The sequence below is a fragment of the Aythya fuligula genome, chromosome 5, assembly GCF_009819795.1.
Source record: "Aythya fuligula isolate bAytFul2 chromosome 5, bAytFul2.pri, whole genome shotgun sequence".
NCBI lineage: Eukaryota > Metazoa > Chordata > Aves > Anseriformes > Anatidae > Aythya > Aythya fuligula.
This window is the reverse complement of record NC_045563.1, coordinates 16377599-16391516: the sequence shown is the minus strand read 5'-3', so window position 1 is coordinate 16391516 and position 13918 is coordinate 16377599.

Here is a 13918-nt window from a genome sequence, read left to right as displayed (position 1 = left end):
CTGAATTAACACTGCTGCTGAGGGGACCAAAAAGGTGGCCTCAACGTGCCCGTGTTGTAGACGAGCTCAGCCACTCCTTGGGAATGGCACTGCAGTGAATATGCTGGCAGGCCCAAGTCTGTCTGGGATCTGCACACAAACAGTTGTGACTGCAAATTAGCCCTTCTATGGGTATTTTAAATTATTTTAAGCAGCTGTTCACTTCTTAGCTGCTGGAGCTCAGATAGGAAAAGCACCCTAATGAAATTCCACTTCTGCAGCATGTCTAAGATAAGAGCCGAGAGTCTCACTGCCCATGCTGTTGGGGAAAATACATAAATCAAAGCTAATTTGCTAATTTGTGGTGTCCAGCTAAAGTGCACAGCTTCAGTACTATTATTACTGAGCAGTGCAGGTTCCTGCTCATCTCTTCTGGTCTGGAGGCTTCTCTTTGCACCAGGCCTAGCAAGTCCTGGCCAGTGTCCAGAAGTGGAGGCACCCAGAAGCAAGGCTGACTTTGAAAAACATGTGCTTCAACCCATGGTATTGTCTCTGCAGCAGGTTCCCTACCTGTCAGAAAGGAGTGTGGTCACTGCAGGCCAACTATGTGGTGAATCCCTGTTGCTCTTATGTTTGAATAGCTACGCAAAATAGCTTCTTAATTTTCAGGTTGTTCTGTCAGGGGAAGAGCTGAGGACAGAACTGGGCATTTCTCTGCCATATCCCATGGCTTTGTCATGATACCCAATATGCTGTTCCCCACAGCACCAGTGAGTGCAAGCCTCAGGACAGCATTTTCCCCAGCAGAAGCAGTTCCAGCCCTTTTCTAACAAGCCCTCTGCCCAAGGCTCCCTTTCCTGCCTGATCCTGCAAAAGCTTCCTGCCTGCTCTCTGCTGAGACTGCAGAAATGAGCTCAATTACAGTATTTTAGGTGTTGTCACTGGCTGCTGCACTATCAAAAGTACCCGGCAGCCTGCAGTGTGCACAGCTTGTCTTTCTGAACCCTTTAATAAAGCCAGAGGCAGTTGCATTGCTCATATCTGGATGGAGATGTAAAAAAGGGATGTGGGCTTTAAGGATCTCTTGAATCCCATAGACTTGCTAATACTCTTTGGATAATTTTAGAATACCATCATCAATATAATCATACCAACAGCTGATAACCCTACTAATATGGACTGATTTTCCCCCTTTACCTTACATAGGAGTTCATCTAAAGTACAACATTTAGATGCTGCAATATTTAGATCTTTTCCTATGGAGGCTTTTGATTTCTCCAGTTTGTTCCTGCATTTCTGGTTATGTTTTCTGGGTGCACGGTCATAGTTTAGATATATACAGCTAGGCATAGACCGAGGTGGAGATGAACCACATTCTCTTGCCCAGTGCTTGGAGAAGCCTATTCCCTGCCCTTTGCTTAGAGTGACACTAGTTATTAGCTTCCAGCAGACAGTGTTTGCTACCCAGGATTTTCTGTTAGCTCTCACCCCTGGGACTGTCTAGATTTTTTTTCAGTGTCATAAGTCTTTTATTTTGAGAACCCTAAATGTCACCAAAAAAGAACAGGCTGTGCTCACATTTCCATGGAAGTGCTAAGTCCACCTTGATGGCTATGAACCTCTTTTTTGAGAATCTCTTGAATTTCCCTTTTCTCACTCAAATTCCCTGTGTTCCTTGGGCAGGTTTTGAACCCATCCAGCTGTGGCATACACGTATGCCAAATTCTACTGGGATCAATGTTAAAATGTACTTACTTCAACAGATAAGATATCAAGATATTGACTGGGTCTTTAGTCCATGTCCCTGTTAGATTCTGTGCACCTCATTAACCTACTCAATCAGAGCACTCTAGTTCCAGTGGGAAATGTTGCTGTAATTAAGGGATCTTATAAAATAAAAAAAAAAAAGGAGTAGGAACAAAATAAATTGAAGTGGAGCTGCTCTCAGCTCCTGTAAAACAGCAGTACCTACGTTTGATTTTTCTGTCAAGCCAGAAGAGTGGTGCTGCACACACACCATTGATCACTTGGAAGCAAGTTATGGAGCCACAACCAGAGCAGCAAAGACAAGAGGTGCTGACTTTGGGGCGAAACACAGCGTGCAGCAGCTGCACTCTTGAAGCGTTGCCTCACAGATTGACTTCCTAGTGAAGCACTGGGTTTTCCTTCATGTTCTAAGCTGACCTGCTGCAAACCATCCAGATGCTGCATGTGAACAGCTTGAAGGACACACAGATGTTCAGCAGCATCTCCTGAGAGTGTGTGAGTGCCTTGGCTCACGTTCACCCTCTCACTGTGGCTGGCGTTGTGGCATCACCAGCACCACAGTGGGGCTGTGCCCATGCAGCCTGCCAACACGTGCTGTGGTGCTGCCTTCCCCATGAACTCATCCTGACAAAGTGATGTGCTAACTCAACAACAAGTGCCCCATTGCTTTGACCTGAAAACAGGTTAGATATTTGAATATAAAAATCAGAAGAGGGGAAAATACATCCCTTATGCTCCCTCCTAAGCTCTTTTCTCTGGCTTTCATTCATTTGCTTGTTATTAAAGATCAAACAGATAAACTCTGTCTTGGATTTTTCAATAATTGCTGTTTGCACAGTACAGTGTGCAGCTGGAGAAGGAGACCAGGAGGGAAAAAGCTTCCCCATAAACATGAGACATTCAGCTTTAAAGAGCAGAAATTAAGATCTGGCCTGACAGAACTGGCATGAGGGTGACACCTTGGCAGGGATGTCACAGAGCCTGTAGCACTGGCCTGTAACTGATAATCTCCTGATACTATTACAGGCACTGCCATTATGGCTGTCAACTTTAATTAAGCACACTCCCATTTGCTCTGTCCTTCTAATGTTGCTCTAGGGCCGCTGCTAATTCAGCGTGCAGCCAAGTTTCATCAGAAGGGTGGTGGTTTTGAGCGATTTATTTATTTATTTATTTATTTTGCAGTGTTGAAATTGGGCTTGACTCAGCCACTGGAGGCAAGGTTACCTCATCTTTGCCCCTGTGCAGAGAGGCCGTGGACCAAGGTCACCCAGCTCTGGGGTGGGTCTTCAACCTTCTGCCTTACCCTAAACGCCCAGCCATGGTCACTGCTGTGCCTGGGGTTCCTGGCTCCCTGGGTCTCAGCTGCAGACCCTTTCCCTCCTCTAGACAGAGAGGAGCCCCAGGAAGGGGTGTTGGGGTGTCCTTCAGAGGCTGAGCTCTCCCAGCAGGGCATGGCCACCACTTCAGCAGAAGTCTTCACTGGTTGGCATCTTTCAGCCTCTGCCTTCGTTTTATTCTGCAAACATGAATTAAGCATTAGGACATCACTGTTCTGCAAGGACACCAAGCACGGATACAGCCCACTGTTTTATTCATTATGAAGAACTGAATCTTATTACATTTTAAAAATCAAATATTAAACTGCATTATATGGAAATGTAGGGGATATACGCCTGTATATCGACGTATCCATTTATTCACAGGCTCGGTAGGGTGCTAGATATAGGTACAAATAAAGGGAAATTAAGTTACTTGCCCAGCCTCATATGGCAAATTGGTGGCTGAGTCAGGAGAAGAGCTGAGGAGATGCTATTCTCTGTTGGCTACATGGGGAAGCTGAGAGCCCCCATCCAAGGGTCATTTTACATTTGTAAGTTATAAGTGGCTTTCCTGAAGTCATTCTTTTCTACTGCTTTGAAAGTGCCCTCATCAGCTGCTGAGAAAAATCTGTTACAGCCCCTTTTTCCTTCTTCCACACAGTTCTTTTTAAAGTCATCAGATGACTTCTGCCCTTCCTAGTGTGAGAGCATGACAGGCCATACCTAAGCAGAGCTCGGCTGCTCGAGTGGGCTCCTGGCCCCTGCCAGCAGAATGAGCATGGCTGGAAAATGGCTGGGGAGCTGGTAGGAAAGCTGGTGCAGGATCCGGCCCCTCCGCCCCTGACACCCTCCCCTGGCTGACCTTCTTCTCCCTGCAAGGAGCTAACTCATGCTCCTACAGAAACGAGGTGCAAACCTGGGACACTTTGCCCAGATGTGCCAGGCTGCCCTGTGAGCCCTGGGCATGTTCTGTGCGCACCTAATCCAGGCTCTCAGGATGGGTGAACCAAGGGTTATCTGCTCTTCCAAAGCACCAAGGAGTCAGGCAGACAGCACATCTTAAAAATGTAGTTTCCCAAATCCCAAAGGTTAGCCACTGCCCTTTTCCTTCCACAAAAACTGCTCTATCTCTGCCTCTGTCCAAAATTACTCAAGGAAATTTGCCCTTAACACTGGCCTGGAAAACCTACTTTCTGGAGCAGCATGCTCTGATTTGAAGATTGCTGCCTGCTAATGCTTTATTATCTGTTGGGTAACTTCCTAAAGAGCAACCCTGGCAGTGATCTCACCTCACCTGGACACTCCAGTGCGTATTTGTGGAACATACCCAGAAGGTAGATGAAGGTCATCGCTGTCCACAGCACTTAATTACACAGAAATGGCTGTAGCAGCTGTAAACACTAAGTCCATTAGAGGGATAATGGCTTCAACGAGCTTTCACACCTCTATGAAGGGGAATGGCAGGGAGAACATAGGACTTTATAAAAAAGCATTAGCTGGACTGGAAAGACTACTTAAATGGCATATTGACTAATCCTCCTTGTCCCTTGTGGTTTTCTGATCATTCTGCCTGTGGAAGCTGAGCAACATTTTTCAGGGAAAATGCCTTGCTGAAAAACGTATATCCAGATACACTGAAGATAGTAACAAAAGGTAAGGTGCATAAAGACCCCACCTTTACACGCAATGTTGAATTTGACATTTTAATCAGCCGCCCTGGGGCAGCACAGAGTGGGTGGTGTCCTCCAGAGGACAGTGAAGTTGCAACCCAGTTGTCCGAGGTTTCCCTTCTTTAGCCCACATTTTTTTAATGCCACTCACATTTGGCCAGTAGAGTAGCCAAAAACTGGTGGGTCTGAATGCATAAATAGGATCAGTGGGGACCCAGTTTGGATGGAAACCTCTCCCAGTTTCCCCAGCTGTGGGATGGGGACTGGTGTATAAGGTCTGCCTTTCACAGGGCGCTTGTGCAAAGTGCCCAGTGGTGTGGCATTGTGTGCAGTGCTGTGCTGAAGACTAACCACTGCTTTATTTCACCACTGGTGTGGGAGAAGTTGTTCAATTTCAGAAGGTACCAATGAGACAAACAGATATTTCAAACTATAGAGAAGTTAGAAAAGACAATTTCAGAATAACAAATTTAAAATATGACCTGAATCTCTCATAGATACATCACATATAGCAAGTCATTCTGTGTTGCTCAAGAAAATATTGTTTCCTGCAGTGCAGGGATCAGCACCCTGAGATAATCTTGAAGATTAAGGAGTGACTTGGTTTTTAGTTCTGCATTTGTAGTCCTGACATTGAAGCTTGAGTGAAGTATCCAGGCAACAAGCCAGTTTTCATGGTTAGCAGTATAATACCTGGCTAAACAAATATTTCATGCACAGACCTAATGAGGCTGGTGCTAGGGAAAAGGAACATTAAAAAATTAATTAGGATATGCTTTTTGAAAGGCATTATTCCTTATTGCTGCTCATGTATCACCTGCAACACACAGCATGGCTCGGGGAAGACTGCAGCCAGATATAGTTACAGAACATCTGCTGAAGAACAAAGTGTGAGTGTCCTCTGCAGAGCGGTCCCGCTGTGCCGATGGCAGGTTTGGTGCAGACGCGATTGCCCTGGCTTCGCACATGCAGCAAACCTTGCAGAAGAGCATGGAGGTCAATGCAGCGTGCCCCAGGAGCTGATGGCAGCTCTGATTATCCACAATTCTTACAGTCAAATAAATTTAATCATGGGTAGCCCTATTTCAACCCCTCCTCTGAAAGGCACAAGGAGAAATATAATTTATTTTGCATATTTTTGAGTGCTGGTACACCTCCACTGATGGGCAGGAATGACAGTTACCCCTGCATGGGAGACAGGAGGCACAAATGTTCCTGGGGACTGGTTTGTTTAAAGCATTAGCAGACCCTCCTCTCTGCCTTCTTGTCACCCAGCAAGGAGCTTCCCAGCCATGCCCTGCAAAAAATCATATTGCAACTGCTGCTGTAATAGGCTTGGCTGTAGTAGGAAATGTTTGATCAGACATGGGTCAGGATGTGCATCAAACTGTAGTTACAGCTTTGCCCTAGTTTCCCAAAATCACTTTGTGTGTTTGCCTGACTGTAAGTATACAGTAACTATTCAATTTGAAAGGCTTGTTGGGCAAACATGCCCTGTACAAACTGCAAAAGGTGTTTTAATTCAAGTGACTTTGGTTTTGAAAACTAATAAAGATCCTATGTATCTTTGCACTCCCCCAATTAATTTCACAGATGCTCATAAAGCCAAAGATTTAATTAGATGGTCCTTTTAGTTGGTTGATATTTACTGAATATGCAATGAAAAAAAAAGAAAGAAAGAAAGTAGATGTAGACTGAAAAGACCTTGTTCCAAGTATCTTATTAGAAGCAAAACAAAAAGCAAAGCTACTAGGCTGAATTCATTACTGGTGTGTATTTAATCCCATGAAGTTATAATAACACTGCACCTGAGCCATGGGGTTTCAAAGCTCTTAATGTTTAAACTTTCCAGCCAAGAGAGTGATTGAGATGCAAGTTTCAGAAGCTGTTTCTGCAATTGTTTGGATGATTTTTCATGAACAAGGACTTTTGGTACAGTTATCATACCTGTGCTTCAGAAAGGTTGCTCACATGCCTGCCTAGCTCCCTGGAATGACTGCTTCTACCCCTGAGACGTGCAAGCATCCTGCTTTGTGATCAGAGGTGCGGGGTCTGGATAAAAGGGATGTCATGCAAGAAATATTCTATGCAGGTTTCCTAATGAGAAGTGTTTTTAGTTTTAGCTGGAGAGCTTTAATGAAGAGAGATTTCTCTTGGATCTTGAGGTATGAATGCTAAGGATCAGGGTTAAAAACCACCATCAAATCTGAATTTTGTCACTCTCTACCACATGGCTTCAGAACCCTGGTGTGAAGCTTGGACATGGAAGGTGCCCAGAGCTGAGACCTGCCTCTCACCAGGGGAACTGCTGCTGTGCCTCTGCCCACAAACCACCACAGCTCCCACAGGACCCAGGTGACAGGGACGTGCTCAGGAGCCCCAGGCATCCACCAGGCTGTGGGACTTGGTTGAGAGCAGCTTTTTTTATACTCACCTGATTCTATGTGTCTTATCATCCACAGAGGCAACGTGCTTCGCTTTCATGGTAGGCAAGCCAAAAGGTACCGAAGCATTACAAGCCGTGTGAGAAGGTGAGATCTGTGGTCACGATCAGGGACAAGGCTGCCGGAGGGTGGTGTGAAACAGCAGACTGCAGAGCCAGACGGGGAACAAGTCTCGGGTTCCTGGGAATACAACGAGACATAACATCAGGTCTTCTTTGTGCCTGCCGCCCAGGAGCGACCTTGAGGAATCTGAGCTGAAGGACCTGGAGGGATGACTCACCTAATGTTCCCAGAGTAATTTCCCCTGAATGCCTGTGGACATCCTACCACGGTGTGCTAAAGAGCAGCAGACCCCTCCATCTCCCTTTTTCTTTTCAAATCCAGCACCCGCTGCCTTCCCAATACAAATGTCATACATGGAGTCTTTCTCCCTCTGCAGGAGCTTCTCTGAATTTATATGCCTGCCCCATTCCTCCATGAGCAAATTCCTTCAACCTTATATGACCTGCCTGCTAAACCTAATGGATAGGTTTTCTAAGTCCTAAGACTATTTGTTGTACTTATATGGACTCCCAGGCTCTAGTTTGCCATTGATACTTGAGAGAGCCCATACACGGCAAACCAGTCATATTGATGACAGTTTGTATGAAGTGGCAAAGTCAGCTCTTCTTCAGGGTTCCCCAGGTTGTTTTGGAACAAAATTCTCTCTCTTTTTTTTTTTTTTTTTTTTTTTTTTGTGATCTCCCACAATTCACCCATGTGTACACATGTGTACTCACTTTTGTCCCACTTTAATTTTGCCTTACAGTGCAATAAATACAAGTGTGCAATTAACTTTCCTGTGTTAAGTAACCTCTGCACTGGTATTCCTGCAAACAAAAGTAACACTCTGCCAAGCTGTCTGGTGTTGTACCATGCATGGGACACAGCTTATTTTCAGTCATTAGACCTGCATGTGTCCAGAATATAAGGCAAAACACCAAACACCTTGCCTAAACAATATCTACATATAGCTCTGACCCTATGGATGTGGAGACGAGGGACATCAGCAGGGCAGAACCTCAGACTGTTTGGGCTTTTCCTGAATTGGTTGCCTTAATAAAATAATGGGATTTCTACTGCATGACATTAACATCGCACCTCGTAAGTCATGAGAGGAGGTCTGAGGAGGCCAAAGGGAAGGGGTAAATGGTGCCACAGTCTGCGAAGGAAAAGAAAATACCCCAAAGGAGAAGGGTGTGCTCTGGAGACATAATGACCTAGCAGAGGCTGAAAGATTCACTGTCATTTTCTGCTTCAGACTTCCTATAAAGGTTGATTATAACCAGACGTGGAACACAATTGCAGTGAATAACAAGAGGATTGGAGCTGTGGAGTGGAATAAGGAAAGAAGAGCTTAAGGAATATTTAGATTTCTGAGATGTGTTCCAGCCTTCAGAATCAGATAACAATTCACCTGTAAGGAATTAAGGACCCATCCAAAGCCATTTCTGAGCTACTAGTAATTGCTTTTGAGTAGCTAGGGGATGAGAGGGGCAGGAGGGAAATAGCAGGGGAACACTTAGTACCTGTCTTGCAGGGAAAGCCAAGGAATTTAAATCAATATGCCTAATTCCTGGAAGGATTGCTGGAACAAATTATTAAACCATCAATTTATTGTTGGCCACTTGTTAGTCAGTTGATACAAAACACACTGCAGGGATTTGCCAAGAGCAAACTGTGTCAGCCCAATTCATTTTTAACACTTTGGCCCAGAGGTTAACGGAAACAGACTTAATTCTAAGAGTCTGAACGCTTTCCTGCAGAACGTGCTCAGCTGCACACCAGGGAATTACAGACTCAGCTTCACTGTGAGAGCAGGGCCAAGCTATCTGGTAAGCTGGAAGACTAAAGGGTGGGCCAGAGTACGGCAAGACCCAGGGAATGTGTGCTCAGCCCTTATCTGGCCAGTGCGTGAGAGACCAGCTTGGATGATGGAGAAGGGAGAGCAGTTATGAGATGTGTGAACAAAGCCAAGCTATTAGAGCTCACAGAACATTTGGAAGGCAGGCTCATAATTCAAAATGTTGATGACTAAGAAAAGTGTTCTGAAATCCTCAAGATGTAATCAAATAAGAGCAAGGTACTGCAAGCAGAAAAGGGAGATCAATGCACAACTCATAAAAATGGGAGAACATCAAGGAAATCTACAGAGAAGGTTCAAGGGAAATAGTAGCAATGGGATATGAGGTGATGTTGTGAAGCTATTGGAGAGAAAAGGGGGAAGGGAAGGGAAGGGAAGGGAAGGGAAGGGAAGGGAAGGGAAGGGAAGGGAAGGGAAGGGAAGGGAAGGGAAGGGAAGGGAAGGGAAGGGAAGGGAAGGGAAGGGAAGGGAAGGGAAGGGAAGGGAAGGGAAGGGAAGGGAAGGGAAGGGAAGGGAAGGGAAGGGAAGGGAAGGGAAGGGAAGGGAAGGGAAGAAGATGATAGCTAAGCATTCAGACAAGCTTTTTTGAGTTTAGGATCCCACGGAGTGAAGCCCTCACCCAGCCAGTAGTCACGTGGCTGCTAAGTGTGGCTGGGGTACTCTTCCAGCAGTGCCTAATCCACCCCAACACCACAGACAGTGGTTTGGGGAGGTGCCTTCAGCCTGGTGCCAGCTGGAGAGGTCTCGGTGGAGGTGGATCTTTCACCTCGCTCTGACCCCCACAGCTGCACAGGGTGGTTTTAACTCAGGGTTTGCTCACACACCAGTCAGCACAGGCAGTAAAAACCCAATACATTCTCAGTTCCCCACAGAGTAATGTGGTACTTCTTTCATCATTTTTGTTTAGACATGGCTTGAAAAAAATCAGTATTAGGAATCATATTCAAAGCCTCATTAACCTTAGCCCTGCCCAGTACCCTGGAGTATCTCTTCAGTCTGCAGTCCCAAAACACATTAATTTTGAAGTGTAAAACTGGCACTGAAATGAGGGGGGAAGGTGACGGGTGTGAGGGAGAGAGCACAGCAGGTGAGCCCACGGCCAGAGCCCCTGCCTCTGCCATCGCTGCTGGGATGATAAATTCCTGCACAGAGACTGAAACCTGGGAAAAGGAGAAGAAACCCAGGATTTAACAGTAAATGACTGTCAACGGGAAAACTGTTGTTTTACTGTTTAGAAGACTGAAACTGCAGTGTTTAATGATCTCTGCTCACTTTCCTAATAAATTATTTTCTTCAATTAGCCTGCACTGCAAACGGCTCTGACTCGGAGCCTTTGAGAGGGCTGATGAATGTTCTCCAGGCTTAATGACTGCCCGTGCTCTTTCTGCTCCCTCAGCCAGTTGTTCATCATTGCCAGATTCTCCCCCCTCCAACCCCTCCAACACGTTGTTTATCTGGTAATCAGGGGCACTGCTACTGGAGCATTTCTACAAAAGATTATGCTGCTTATTATTCAGAGGTCATTAATTGGAAGGTGAAGCTGGCACCATCCCTCAGCTTTGAGCTCCCCGGTACTACAAGAATGTTCCCCTTACATAAAGAATATATTTTTTTCATCTGTAGCACATAATCTTCTCACAGCATTTGGAGGAAGGTTCCAGCTCCAGCAGATGTGCTTTGTTTGGAAGAAATAGAAGTTTTCTTCCTTTTAATCCAGGGTATTTTCAATAACCACAACAAACTGAAGACATTTCTCCATCCTGTCGCCACCACAGACTATTTTGAGGGGAAAAAGCAAAAAGCAAATGCCCAGCACCTGCACAAGTGATCCCAGTTGGACATGTCAGTAGTGTCCACAGGCAGGCACTGCAGCTACCTGTGCAAACACAGGCAGGTGTTGCCTGAAAAACTTGGATTCTCTTCTTCCCTAATAACCTTGAGGGTTTGTAGAAATAGAAATGGGTTAATATTCACCTGTGGGTCAGGGAACACAGATTCTGAACATGCCACTCCACTTGTGCCCTTACTCAGAGCTCACCCCTTCATGGAGAACAGGCACTCCCCTACCATGCACTCAGGGCTCTTCTGCAGCCCCTCAGCATCCCTCGTGGGTTTTGTTTTGCCCAGATCTATGGAGCTGCATCACAGGTGGCTGCAAAAACTATTGCCAAAGAATTGCAGAGGAAAGAAAGGCTAAAACCAGACCCCAGAGAGGATGTGTGCAGGTGTGACAGGTGAACCAGGGGCTGAAAGTGTGGAGCAGTCACCCCCTTGCTCAAAGGGGGACATACTGTGGATGCCATGAGCTGCAGAGAGGACGGGACGCAAAGCTTAGATGAGAGTGTTTGTGGGCAGGGAGCTGCATGCTTTGTGATGTTATGCAGAAGAATTGCAGAAGCTGGGTTTGGATCACTGTGATCAGCTGCTCCATCTTATCACTAATCTTTGCCTTATCACTAATACAGACAAGGAAAACTGATCTCTTACTGTGCTACCCAAAGTTGAAAATGATTGTGCCTCAGGGCCACAGCAGTGCTGATGTTTCTGGTTGCTCTTGCCACTCTGTACCCTGCACCAGATGGATCAACAGATTCCCCCAAGCCGGGACTTGGCAAGGGACTTTTCTAACCCGCTGGGAGGCTACCACAGCCCCAGGGCACTGCCTGATCCAGCAAAATGAAGCTTTTCATGCAGGATGCAATGGGGCTGCCCGTGCCCATAAAGCAGGCACTTCTGCTCTTACCAACTCCCTCCTTCTGAGGAAATATTAATTTTTTGGTCCCCTGGCTGTAACAAGCGTATGCAAGTGCCCTGCTCACTGCCCACAGCTCTTTTGATTGTCATGATGGGAACTGACAAGCAGAGCCCGCAGGAAGAGATCTTCAGGGAGACAGGAGGAATCCAGAGGCCTGCTTAGGGGCAGCTAAGTCTCCTCCAAACAAAGGATATAGCTCTGGAGAGCTTTTGCTTAATACAGCTATTGGCTGATTTCATCTTCTGCTGGATTTACAAAGAAATTTGCAAGCCAAATCCCTTCAGTCAAAAAACAATCCATCTTTTCCTCCTAATTTTGATACACAAATGGCTTTAAATACACACTGCTGGATAAACTCAAATAAATAATACTGACTAGAGGAAACCTGTGTTTATTTAATAAGGCAAGAATAAGCCTGGCCACAAGAAAGGAGTTACGAAAGAGGTGAGGCCTCCTGGTGCTAAGCGCAGGAGAGGAGCAGCGGCTGTGGTCTCCTGGTGCTGAGCGCTGGTTTACCAAGGAGCTGCTGGTTTAGATGGGCCAACGGGGACTTCCCCCTGCTTGCTGTGACACCGCTTATCCCCAGCCTGTCTCTGGCAGCGCTGGCTGAAAACCCCACCTAGAATTCATTTTGCAGCTTGGTTTTATGGAGAAAGGCTGCACACCTGGCCTCAGGGGGTGGCCAGGCCTCGGGTGAGGCATTAGTCTTATTCCAGCAGAGGTTTCAGTTCACTGACTGAAAACATGGCTACCACAAGGAGCAACTGCAGAAAACTCATTTGGGAATGTTCCCAGTGCCTGAATATCACCCAGGTTGTGTTTGTCAGTGTTTCTGCTGCAGGCAGGCAGGGACAGGGCAGGGCTGGGTGCCTGAGGGCCGACTCTCGTGCGTGCTGCTGCTACTCAGCTTCGCGGTGGCAACTGCTGTGTGAGCACTGGGAGCTGTCACTCCGTTGGTGACAGGAGCCCCAGGGTTTGGGACACCATGGTGGGGCTGCTGGAGGGGGCTGTGAAGCCCCAGGCTTTGTTAGCTCTGCTGCTCGCAGCACAATTTGTTCCACCACAAGGTGCTGCAGGCAGCGAGCCCCTGCTGGGGCAGCAGGGAGGGGACAGCACAGCAGCTGTCCTTATCAGCAAACCTCTCCGCTGCTCCGAGCCCGGCAAGGCCCATCGCTCATTAAGCCACTCTCTCTGCCACTAATTCAGTTTCCAGCCCTGTAATTGCTGAATATCACTTCATGCACACATCTATTTGCTCCACAGTCCCCCCCCAGGCCAACAGCCACTAGCTACCCAGATGCTGTTTGCCCAGCCTCCGCACTGCAGCCTTGTGGTTTCATGAACAGCATTTGCAATTGAAGAATGTAAGTGCAAAAATAACCAGCCTCAACAATAGGAAGGAAAAAAAAATGAGGTTACAGCTCCCTGAGAGCTCGCAGTGTGCTCTGGCTCGGGAGGCTGCCTTGCGTGCTGATGGAAGACAGCCAGGATTGCACACACACGGCCTGACACCAGGACAAGGGCTTCAGCACGGCAGCAGGTGTTTCGTGGCAAAAGCCAGGCCCCTGCCAGGAGCCGAGTGTTTGGGGAAAGGTGGGATCAGCAGCACTTTGCGTCTTCCAGATGCTCCAGCCGGCGCTATTGTTTGTAACACGGAGAGGGGATTTGCAGTACAACTCAGCTGTGCTTAAAAAAGGCCCAGAGAGGGTGTCCAGGGTGAGAAGACAAGGAGTAGCAACTCCAGGAGCACAGGGTTCCTGTTTCTTGTGTGTCAGCTGGCTGTTAGTGAGGCCAGGCAGGGGACAGGGCTGTAACGCCCAGGCACACAGAAACCCCCTCTGCATAGGTGAGAAAAGGGGTTAAAACACAGACTGTGCTATCAAAGTTAACCTTGACAGGAATCAAAATCCGTATTCCCATTCCACATGCTGTGCTTTTCCCCTCTGAAACCATTCTTAAAAAAAAAAAAAAAAAAAAAAAAGGCAAACCAGGAAAACATATCTCAGAAGAAATTTCTTTCCTCTCCTGCTCCAGTGAGGGCACAGCAGTGCCAGCACACTTCCCCACAGGGTTCGCTG